Genomic DNA, 13,152 nt, shown 5'->3' with positions numbered 1-13,152 from the left:
AAGACTATTTTCCAGAGAATTTTGTTAGATCCTTTAGTGTAATTAGTGATGGTTTAGAGCAGCCTAAATGGTATATGTTAATTCCTGTTTTTACATAAATTAATGTTGGATGTATTATTCTGAACGAGAGATAAAGCAAATCTGAAATAAGTTTTTAAATCCATACTTAGTGGAACTTAATTATTCATATCCAAAATATTCTGTTATGTTTAAAGATGGTTTAGCTGTTCATTTTATGCCTTCAATTATGCTTACATGCCTTTATAAAAGGAACACATGGGACTTAGTTTTGTTAATGTGAAATTAGGGGAAAGACAAACTTCCTTATCATCTGGGTCTGTGTTTTGGGGGTGGGGGAGGGGTTGTAAGTTGAGGTTTCATTCTTTTGTCAGTGAAGTTGTAGAATTTTCTGCATGTTCCTTTTTATAAAAAAAAAAAAAAGTGTGAACAATTTTTAAAATATTTCACTAATTAAATTGAAAAAAAGTTCTTTGTCTAGAGACAGTCCTTTTCTTGTGGATATAAATAACTTCAAGACCTGTTTTTATGTAGCAGGAAAGGTGAGAATCATTAAGAAGATATGGCAAGTTGCAATCAGATTTAAATAAATTAATTGAATATAGTGCTGTTTTATAAGTAGAGGATTAGAAAACATTCTGAATGTTTCTGGCCTTGGCTTCACATTTATTGGGAGAAATCCAGCAGTCTATATTCAGAATAAAACTCCTTTTAATATAAATGAGATTTTTGGACTATGTTTAGGACTTCAAGGATTCTGCTCACTCATTAATGCCTTACATTCTGTATATCTGAGGCTCCATATATTACTGTCAATGCAAAAAAAAAAAAATCACATGTCGTATTGTCAACTCTGGCTATCAAGAGTTAACAGAACAGCTAATCATCTCTTATGTGTTGGAATAAACAAAGCTCCAAAGCTAAAAGGGTATAATGACCTAAGTAATATGTTCAAGTCAAATAATTTTCTAATTCTTTTGAAATCGTTATCCACTACTTTTTTGGGTTTTGTTCTTTTTGTGTCAGTTGCTTAGTTTGTGCAGCACACAGGCTAAAAGAGCAACAGTCATAGGAGAGACTGATGACTTGTATCCATCCACAGAGGAGAAACAGAAGAATTCAGCAGTTTGGTTTCACAAAAATACATATAAAATTTGTATAAATTATTCTGGTGAACAGGGAAAGAGGAAACCTTTGTAGTATGCTCCCTAATCACAATTTTCACCTTCAGTTGTACATGTGCATGATTTTCTGCAGGAATATCTTGATGCAGGAGTGAGATAGAAACCAGGATGAAAAATTGTGTGTAGTAAGCACACAAAAATTGTGTGTATATATACATTCATACCTCTGTGTGTGTATGTATGCATACATCTCTAGAGAGAAACAAGTCCAAAATATATAATTGTTTGCAAGTTCACATGTGGAAGAGTTGTTTCTTTTTTTGATGTTATTCTGGCATTAAAAAATGAAATACAGAAAACACTGAATTGCATTTCGTATTGAATCATAATCTTCTACAGAATTCTGCATATCAGACTATCACAGTATCATACTTTTTAAAACTTGTGTCATGCAAACTATTTTGCAATTAAATAGATGTTGCAGCACTGGAGTGATGTATTTGGGGAATTACTACCTGATAAGAGGCTAAATCATAAATTCTCCATTTTGTTATCATTCAAATTCAATTATATTACCATTATTATAAAGTGCCACATGTAGCCATGGCCTCTTGCAAACACATTAAATAGACAAGATATTAAACTCTGCCCTTCAGTTACATTTGTGCATCTCCAATGAGCTGTCTGTCAAACTATGAAGTAATCTTGCAAGGAAAGCTACTTGAGAAGCACTTCTGTTGTTCTAAAACTGCTCTGTATTATGTAGCATGCTAAGAGAGTAAATGAAGAGTAGTTTTATTTGGTTTGTCCTCTCCAACCCATAACAAACCTGATCTCCACTGGCCCAGATTACAAGAGTTCTGAAGTCAATCCAGCCTCCTAGATTGTACAGATTGTACCTTCTTAGGAGACCATACTTAGGTGTCTCTTTACTTTCTCATCTTTGAACCGCATACCAAGAATAGTTGTCAAATGTAAATTCTTTTGGATCCTTTAGATCAAAATCTTTTTGGTTATATGTAGGCTTTGAAGGATTAGATGATTATGGGTAAATGTTGGTACATGTCAATTCCACTGTACACACACAAACCGACAAAAAAATATTTCCATTGATGATGATCAAAATATACAGATAGGAAAAGTAAGAAAAAATGCTGCTTGAGAATTTTATTAGAGTCTGATTTAAGGATATTTACTTTGTCTATTTTGACATGTGATGTTGACAATTTGTGTTTTAGCTGTTATAAAACTTTAACTTTTGGAGTCTGTGCCTACTGTCATTAAATAGTTGTCTGACCCTCCCTTAATTTTGCACAAGTGTGAAGACTTAAATTGATTTTTTTAAATGCTTAAAAACCGTAATTTTGTACAACTGTGGAAATGTAAATGGATAAAAAATGCTATTACATAAACATTAATATTAGACACCGAAACTATTAAAAAAGAATTTCTACCAAGCTCTACATGTACAACCCCTTGAAGCTACCACTTAACACAGAACAAACTACAGAACAATACAGTTTGCTTCTCAAATAATTATAAATATGTGCTAAAACATTTTTAGCCTTGATTTTAAATATTGAAAATTACTCAGTGATGCCATGATTTACCACAAAAAGTAGTGATCTGCAAAACTGATGTGCATTGCATCTTCTAACTCACTCTGTCCAGAGCTCGTGGTAGGAGGCATCACTACGTACAGGCCTACTTCGTGCTAGAAACTGGAGAACAAGCAGAGGTAAAAAAACAAGCTTGTTAAATGTTTTCTTTGCCTTAGTGGTTGAGAGTGAGCTCTTCAGTAGGAAGTGGGATTTAATTTGTGGCCAATGCAATGATCAAAGAAATGGGGGAAATGTGTTGCAAACACGTCATGTTGATGTGATCTCTTGGCAGCTAACATGCCTAAATTGCAGTCTCTGTGGAATATCCGTTTCAGAATCCATTAAATTGCAATATTCGAGTCTGGAAGTGACCAGGGCATGAGTCACCACTTAGTTTTCTCAGCAGTGGAGGCAAAGTTTTCAAAATATTTTGAGTTGGATTTTTATAACAATCTCTGTCAGCCATCCGACCTACAGAGTGACAATGAAATGAGCAACAGAGCCACTAGATGAAACCCCTCATCTAAAACCTGTTTTTTCTATTACAGATTTGGGCAGAAATTAACCTTGTTGTTTCAGATTTCCATTTTACTGACTGGTTACTGATTTTGACACCCACCCTGCTAAAATCTAGGAACTGTATTTCACTTATCGCTCTTATTTAATATGCTGAAACGAGGGACCCAGCTCACTTAAGGAAGTAAATGCACATGAGCGGTTAACAGCTGTGCGTGAAGCATAATCTAATTACACTGGAGCTATATGGCTACTAAAATAACCACAGACTAAACTCTTTTAGCTCTTGATGCATGGGATAAGCATGCCTTGCCAGATTTCACTGCCTGGTTTCTGCTGGCCAACCCAGGTGGTGGGCCACCTGGAGCAGTGCCCGGTACCAGAAACGGCTGCAATTGCTGCTCAAAGGGTCATGAGTTGGCTGCTGCAGTGCACAAAATGAGTTGGCTTGCCTGAAGAGGACTGGGGCCAATGCACCTGGAGAATGGCTTAATTCAGAACATTTCCAGAAGAGCCACTGCCAGTGGGGTTTCTCTGGAGCCTCCCCAGAGTTTAAAGCTGCCCTCCTCTAGAGGATGGTTGTTACTGCCACCTGCCAGATCCAGCTCTTGTTCACCCAGTAAATAAAAAGAAAAATGCCTCTTTGCTTGATGGGCTGTCCAGGCACCTCCACCAGTGGATGGCACCTTTAGAGAGGGATAAAATAATTGTGACAAAAGCCAAAGCTACTCAACATTCAAATGTTTGCCCATTATGAATGTGCCACTTGGAGCATTTGCAGGGAAAAAAAATAATTTATGGAAAAAAAAAGTGTTTATACCAATGCTTTGGTGTTCAATAGGCCCTTGTGCCAAGAAATGGGCCTGTTTTTAAGCAAAAAATTGGATCGTCCATAAAGAAAGATATTTCATTGATAAAATGCAAAAATATGGGGAGATTATGTGAAAATTAGCATTTTGCAGGAAAAAACTATAGAAAGTACTAACTGAGAGATTCAAAATCACATGAAAAAAAACAAAAATCTGAGAGTGAAATTCCATTCATTGAAAATTTTATATTTTGTCGATTTCTAGTCAGCCTCACTCTATAATTCCTCCTGAGCGGTCTGTTCCTATCTACTTTCTCTGTTGCATCCTAGCAGTTGTAGATGAGACAGACTTGTTCAGTTACCCAGTAAGAGCAAGATTGTTTGCAGTGCACTAATGCTTTGGCCAGCTTTGGTTTTGATTGTTCCAAATGATGGGCCTTTCCACCACTTCCCTGGGAGATTATTCCACGGATATTATTGTCAGGGAGCTTTTTTTCCCTGATGTGTTGCCTAATTTTTTTCTTCATATCCAATTTACTCCAAGTTAAACTACCTTGTGTCCTCATAACTAAAATCTCTGTCATTTTAGGACTAGATTGTGACATTTGGCCATAACCCAGAGTAGGAGATACCCCAAGAGGAGTTTGGGGAAGGAGGTTGTGCCTCACGGAGGAACTCAAGGAACTGACCCATTTCAACTCCCCTTTTCCCAGAAGTAACCCAGGATACTTCCGTGAGTCTGGAGCCATCTGTCACGCTTCTGGGATTCCATTGCATCAACCTGCATGAGAAGTCACTGGGGAAGTGCCCTATAGGAACCAAAGTAGTAATACCCGGATTCCAAGCTCATCTCAGTGCTGGGGGTTGCTGGACGGGAAACCAAAAGTCAAGTGGTTATGTTGAAATTGGGAATTTAAAAAAAATAAATAAAAGTCAACCTCCAACTCTCATCTTGCCAGTAGCTAGACAAGTAGTTAGTAGTAGTTAGTGTATTGTGTCTGCTGGTTATTACATTAGTCAGTTATTTTGTGCTCTCCCTATTTGTTTGTTATCTCCACCTGTGTTCTTTCATCATTTACTTACACTGTGAGCTCTTCTGGAGGCAAAAGCTGTCTTTTCATTGATTGCATTGGACGCTGTACATACAAACAGCGGGGCCTTGATTCCTGATTGGGGCTTGTAGACACTACTGCAATACAAACAATGCATAATTACATCCACCAAAATGCCCCTGTTTAACCTGGGTATTCCTGGAAAATCAGGACCCTGGCCACCTCAGTATACAATCCAAACATCCTCTAGTGAAGAATTCCAATTGTCAGTACACTATGAATTGAAGGCCAGATTCTGCCACTCTTCCAGTTGTTTAGCAGTCATGTATGCTGCAAGGAATCCTATTGACTTCTTACTCAACACAAGTAAGGGGGACAGCATCTGGCCCAGAATAAGCCGGGGCCAGATCCCCTTTGATATCTCCTGCATCAAAGCCTTCATTTGAAGTTTCTGAGGCTGACATAGGGTCATGTAAAGAGCTTGATGAGTCACTAGACAGTGTCTGTTCACCAAGGTTTTCAGCGAACTGCATCTTGTTCTATTTCATGATATTGCATCGTTAGAGAAATTCCAAAGGGGCTTTAATTTTTTTAATAATTAAGAAAACTCTTTTTCAGTGAAATCTTTTAGAACACTATTTATCTGAAATATTTAACATAACTACTGAACGGTGCTTTGTGGTGGAGAGAGAGACATAATACATGACATGTACAGTATGTGGCTCCTCAGCCCCACTTCCCTCCCCTTCAAAACACACACACGCTATGTCCTTCAAGTACCTGGTTGAGAGTTGCCTGAGCCTCCTGTAGAGAATTGGTTATATCATCTCTGTTTAGAGCTATTGCCTCAATAAATAAAATATCTCCCAGAAGCACAATACTGTACTAAAATGTAAGTATGACACATTTTCAAGCAGATATGATAACTGTGCTGGATGCTGTTCATGGAGTGTTAATGTGGGAAGGCGGTTTCTGTTCAGCTCAGCTGTAACTGCCTATGAATGTTAAACACTGCGATCTTTCCAAGTGGAAATCAGATCCCTCGTACATTCACATTAACACCCCTGCTGGCAACATGGGGATCAGTACTTCTATTGTGTGCTTGTATTTTTGCCACCGTACTCTAGCAAACTCCCCTCTTCTTGGCCCCTCGGAGTGCAAGAGCATAGCTGAGTTGTGATGCATGAGATTTTGTGAAGCAGTAGAAAACAGAATAAAAATACTGTAGCCTGTGGGAGCCCTGTGTGTGTGTGGTGTTATAATATCATATGTTGGCCCTTCAGTCTGGAAAGGCACAGGTAAATATATACAGTAATATTACCACATATGATGTTCCGCAAATCACCTCATTTAACAGATCTTATCAGGTCATTTTTTAAAAACAATTTCAAGTGTGGTGTTTACTCTGACAGATCCTAAGGTAGGAATTAAACAAAGGAAAATACCTGGAACTGAGTACTACATGTGAAAAACAGTTTTCCACATAAAAGGTGTAGTAAATCATTAACCTTTGTGTACTGTAATTTGATTTTTAAATAATATTTAAGAATTGTTAGTCCACCCTTTTGTTGTAAGAACAAACCCTGCTAATTTATCCAATCTCAACTGGTTACTTAGCTCTGGTTTATACATAAAATGATGTTCCAATGTAATGTATGTGGAAGATTGCAGAAACAAAGCTTTATACTTTTTAAAAATTAAGTGCCATTTTAACATAGGAAATTTCTGGCTATATTTGTTAATATTAACCAAATATTTGAGAAACAAAACTTGAAATATTAAGAAATTGTCTTTAGATCATTCAGGTTGTTGCAATTCAGAATCCAATGGCATTTCTTAACTCCTGGCTTCAGGGGTTTGCTAGCTACCAACTGTGTGGAATGGGTGAAATTGGGGAAGAACCATCTTACACCAAGATGGAAAAATGTTTAATGGGTAGTAAAAGATTTTAAACATTATGAGCGTAAGTAAAGAAAAATGTTTGTTTTTTTTTTTTTTTTAAAACTGAAGAGCCAAATTCTGACTTCAGTGGCACAGCTTGAGTAAAGTAATCCTCGTTATAAAAACAGAATCTGGCCCTTAGTTATAAAGGTGCTTTATTTCCATTTAAAAAAAAAAATCCAAAGACTTTCCTGATAATCACTTTGTATAGTGCACTTGTTCTCAAATGAATTAGACATTTTTTTCGCATAAATATGCTCTCCATGAGTGAAAGTCTTTTTTTTTCCCAGAGAAAATTTCCTAAGGCTTTTTTGTGTAAGTAGAACTCATGCTGATCCAATGGACATAATTGCTATGGTCTATTGGCTCAATGATCCACACACTAAAAAGCCCTAAAAGGCTTTGTCAAGATAAGCAGAGCTGTTGCAGGTTATCAACTATACCTAATGTCTGTTTTTTAAAAGTCCGTATTTATTAGTTCACGTGATAGCTATTTCATACAAATCGCCCAAAGGAAAATATAACCTCAAACAGCTACTTTTTTACTTTGAAGTGATGTCAAGAGTCAAATCTAGGCTGATGCTTCTTGTACCTTTTCTTTTTTCTTTTTTTTTTTTTAGTTATGTGAATTAAGATTCATCTGTCAGGCTGGATTTTTAGCAGTAACTCCTTGATTTGTTTCTTTAACTTCTTTTGTTTTCTGTTTTGCTTTGGTTTATTAAGGATTCTGGAGCCCTTGACCACACATGATGTCCATAAGGGCTAGTAAATTGTGTTTGAGGATATTAATAAACAGTTTTGTAATTATCTTTCTGGAAAGCCCTGACCGTGGACCTGATTATTACCAAACTGGGTCCTCTGAAAGCTTGCCTAGAAGATTGAAATTCAGCCCTGTTCAGCCAGCCAGCATGAGATCTATGCACCACCTCTTCCCTCCAAAGAGAGCTCAGATGGGAGTCAAATGGTCCATAGACCTTGGGTGAAATCCACACTTGAACAAACTCAATGGAACATATTTCTGACTTTGGTGCGGCCAGGATTTCACTCCTGGCGCTGACCATCTGCACAGGGTTGAATTTCACCCTCTGATGACCACAATGGGCCTGACTGAGAGCCTATCAAAGTCAATGGGACCCTTTCCATTACTTTTAATTGGCTTTGGATCAAGCCCTATATGTATTTAAAATAAATGTATGCCCTTAATCCATTGTTAATTGAAGAAGTTCTTCTATCACTTTCTACTGTTTTTTTTTAATTTATATCTTATTGTCTCTTAGGATGATTTCTCTTCAGAGAGAAAATAACGATAATTCCAGATGACTTTTTGCACTTTGTATACCAAGGACTTCTATGTATTCATACATACTTTGTTTTTCAGTATATCAAATGTATTGCAAGATTCAGTAATTTAAACTGAAAATCAAAGAAATATATTGCAAATTGAGTGTATTTAAAATCACCAGGGTAGTTGATTTAAATTCTCAGTGCTTTCCTCTTCCCCTATTAATACCATATTGAGATAAATACACTGGTTCCGGTCCTGAAATCATGTTTTTTTAATTGCACAGCCCTTGGGCTACAGCTTTGAGCTGCTTTGGCACTTTTCAAAGGAGTGAATCGATACCAGCCCATTATGTAAGTGCGTACAATCCTTAACAAAGAAGAAGAATAGCTAGAAGTGAGAATGTGCTAATAGTGGCTTTCACAGTTTTATCAAATGGTATCTTTCTTCTTCCCCTGTCCCTCTGCTCCAGAATTATAATGGCATATAATTTACAGAAAGACATGAAAATAACTCTGGGCTGAAGTTTGGATTTTACATAGCAGCTCTCATACTGGTATGTTGATATTGCCATAAAAAAGCTGACAGAAGGTAAGGAGAATGCTTTGCTCCTATATGTCCTTACACTGTAGCATTCTTTAACAATAATAAAACGTTTAAAATAGAAATTTTTGTGCTGAAACTAAAGTGGTTTGGAAAAAAACCCAGAAAGATGCCACAGTTACGATAAATTTACCAATGCTACCCTCTAGTGGAAAACCAAAGCTTATGTTTTGGGGAGCTAGAAGCTGTAAGTCGGACAAACTAAGCTACAAGTTATATCTTATATAAACAAACAAGATATGTGGTCAAAGTAATTTCATGTTAATAATTGATATACCTGTAAGAGCTCCTACTAAATCCTGTTTTGTATCCTATTATTTTGAGAGTTCAGGTACAAAATAGTATAATATAGTATATAACATATAACAGTAATACGATTTTCACTGGTGTAAATGAAATGAAAATCTAGATTAACTCCATGTAAATCAGTGGAGTTTACTCTGGTTTGATACTGCTTTAACTAAGGGTATGTCTACACTATGAAATTAGGTCGAATTTATAGAAGTCGGTTTTGTAGAAAGCGTTTTTATACAGTCGATTGTGTGTGTCCCCACACAAATGCTCTAAGTGCATGTAGTCGGTAGAGTGTGTCCACAGTACCAAGGCAGCCATCGACTTCCGGAGCGTTGCACTGTGGATAGCTATCCCACAGTTCCCGCAGTCTCCACCACCCATTTGAATTCTGGGTAGACATTCCAGTGCCTGATAAGGCTAAAACATTGTCGCGGGTGGTTCTGGGTACGTATCGTCAGGCCCCCCTTCCCTTCCTCCTTCCGTGAAAGCAAGGGCAGACAATCGTTTTGCACCTTTTTTCTTGAGTTACCTGTGCAGATGCCATACCACGGCAAGCATGGAGCCCGCTCAGCTAATCGTCACCGTATGTCTCCTGGGTGCTGGCAGACGCGGTACTGCATTGCTACACAACAGCAGTTTATTGCTGTTTGGCAGCAGACAGTGCAGTATGACTGGCTGTCGTCGACGTAGTCCTGGGTGCTCTTTTAAACAACCTCGATGAGGTCAGGGGTGCCTGGGCAAACATGGGAGTGACTCAGCCAGGTTATTTCCCTTTTAAGTTTCGTCTCATGGTGATTGAGTCCTACCAGCAGTGCACTGTCTTTTAATCAGCAGCCAGCAGAAAATGATGGCCAGCAGTCACACTGCACCGTCTTCTGCCGAGCACCCAGGAGATGACGATGGCTAGCGGTCGTACTGCACAGCCTGCTGCCAGCAAGATGTATAAACAAGAAATAGACCAGATTTGTTTTGTATTCATTTTCTCCTCCCTCCTTCCGTGAAATCAACAGCCTGCTAAACCCAGTTCTATCCTTGAGGTTTTGAGTTCTATCCTTGAGGGGGCCATTCAATTTCTCGCAAAGCCACCCCCTTTGTTGATCTTAATTCCCTGTAAGCCAACCCTGTAAGCCATGTCGTCAGTCGCTCCTCCCTCCATCAGGGCAATGGCAGACAATCGTTCTGCGCCTTTTTCCTGTGCATACGCCATATCACGGCAAGCATGGACCCCGCTCAGATCACTTTGGCAATTAGGAGCACATTAAACACCACACGCATTATCCAGCAGTATATGCAGCACCAGAACCTGGCAAAGCGAAACCAGGTGAGTAGGCGACGTCAGCGCGGTGACGAGAGTGATGAGGACATGGACACAGACTACTCTCAAAGCACAGGCCCTGGTGCTAATGGGGCAGGTTCATGCGGTGGAATGCTGATTCTGGGCTCGGGAAACAAGCACAGACTGGTGGGACCACATAGTATTGCAGATCTGGGACGATTCCTAGTGGCTGCGAAACTTTTGCATGCGTAAGGGCACTTTCATGGAACTTTGTGACTTGCTTTCCCCTGCCCTGAGGCACAAGAATACCAAGATGAGAGCAGCCCTCACAGTTGAGAAGCGAGTGGCAATAGCCCAGTGGAAGCTTGCAATGCCAAACAGCTACCGGTCAGTCGGGAATCAATTTGGAGTGGGCAAATCTACTGTGGAGGCTGCTGTGATACAAGTAGCCAATGCAATCAAAGATCTGCTGATATCAAGGGTAGTGACCCTGGGAAATGTGCAGGTCATAGTGGATGGCTTTGCTGCAATGGGATTCCCTAACTGTGGTGGGGCCATAGATGGAACCCATATCCCTATCTTAGTACTGGAGCACCAAGCCGGCGAGTACATGAACCGCAGGGGGTACTTTTCAATAGTGCTGCAAGCACTGGTGGATCAAAAGGGACGTTTCACCAACATCAACGTGGGATGGCCGGGAAAGGTACATGACGCTCGCATCTTCAGGAACTCTGGTCTGTTTCAAAAGCTGCAGGAAGGGACTTTATTCCCAGACCAGAAAATAACCGTTGGGGATGTTGAAATGCCTATAGTTATCCTTCGGGACCCAGCTTACCCCTTAATGCCATGGCTCATGAAGCCATACACAGGCAGCCTGGACAGTAGTCAGGAGCTGTTCAACTACAGGCTGAGTAAGTGCAGAATGGTGGTAGAATGTGCATTTGGACGTTTAAAAGCGCGCTGGCGCAGTTTACTGACTCAGTTAGACCTCAGCGAAACCAATATTCCCACTGTTGTTACTGCTTGCTGTGCGCTCCACAATATTTGTGAGAGTAAAGGGGAGATGTTTATGGCGGGGTGGGAAGTTGAGGCAAATTGCCTGGCTGCTGGTTTCGCACAGCCAGACACCAGGGCGGTTAGAAGAGCACAGGAGGGTGCGGTGTGCATCAGAGAAGCTTTGAAAGCCAGTTTCATGACTGGCCAGGCTATGGTGTGAAAGTTCTGCTTGTTTCTCTTTGATGAAACCCGCCACCCCTTGGTTCACTCTACTTCCCTGTAAGCTAACTACCCTCCTCTCCTCCCTTTGATCACCACTTGCAGAGGCAATAAAGTCATTGTTGCTTCACATTCATGCATTCTTTATTCATTCATCACACAAATAGGGGGATAACTACCAAGTAGCCCAGGAGGGGTGGTGGAGGAGAGAAGCACCAGGAGAGGTGGTGGAGGAGGGAAGGACAAGGCCACACAGCACTTTAAAAGTTTAAAACTTTAAAACTTATTGAATGCCAGCCTTCTGTTGCTTGGGCAATCCTCTGGGGTGGAGTGGCTGGGTGGCCGGAGGCTCCCCCACTGCGTTCTTGGGCGTCTGGGTGAGGAGGCTATGGAACTTGGGGAGGAGGGCGGTTGGTTACACAGGGGCTGTAGCGGCGGTCTGTGCTCCTGCTGCCTTTCCTGCAGCTCAACCATATGCTGGAGCATATTAGTTTGATCCTCCAGCAGCCTCAGCATTGAATCCTGCCTCCTCTCATCATGCTGCCACCACCTTTCAGCTTCAGCCCTCTCTTCAGACTTACTCTCTTCATCCCGCCACCTCTCTTCCCGGTCATTTTGTGCTTTCCTGCACTCTGACATTGTCTGCCTCCACGCATTCGTCTGTGCTCTGTCAGTGTGGGAGGACAGCATGGGCTCAGAGAACATTTCATCGCGAGTGCATTTTTTTCGCCTTCTAATCTTCGCTAGCCTCTGGTAAGGAGAAGATCCTGTGATCCTTGAAACACATGCAGCTGGTGGAGAGAAAAAAAGGGACAGTGGTATTTAAAGAGACACATTTTCTAGAACAATGGCTACACTCTTTCACGGTAAACCTTGCTGTTAACATTACATACATAGCACATGTGCTTTCATTCCAAGGTCGCATTTTGCTTCCCCACCAGCATGTGGCTAGCCCTTCCACCCTTCCCTCTCCCTGTGGCTAACAGGGGGGAACATTTCTGTTCAGCCATAGGCAAACAGCCCAGCAGGAACGGGCACCTCTGAATGTCCCCTTAAGAAAAGCATCCTATTTCAACCAGGTGACCATGAATGATATCACTCTCCTGAGGATAACACAGAGAGATAAAGAACGGATGTTGTTTGAATGCCAGCAAACATACACTGCAGTGCTTTGTTTTACAATGATTCTCGAGTACATGCTACGGCCTGGAGTGGTAAAGTGTCCTACCATGAAGGACGCAATAAGTCTGCCCTCCCCAGAAACCTTTTGCAAAGGCTTTGGGAGTACATCCAGGAGAGCTGCGAATGCCAGGGCAAATTAATCATTAAACATGCTTGCTTTTAAATCATGTATAGTATTTTAAAAGGTACACTCACCAGAGGTCCCTTCTCCGCCTGGCAGGTCCAGGAGGCAGCCTTGGG

This window comes from Lepidochelys kempii, chromosome 4 (assembly GCF_965140265.1).
Source record: "Lepidochelys kempii isolate rLepKem1 chromosome 4, rLepKem1.hap2, whole genome shotgun sequence".
Lineage (NCBI taxonomy): Eukaryota > Metazoa > Chordata > Testudines > Cheloniidae > Lepidochelys > Lepidochelys kempii.
The sequence above is the reverse complement of the archived record's forward strand: the minus strand, read 5'-3'. Positions refer to the sequence as shown.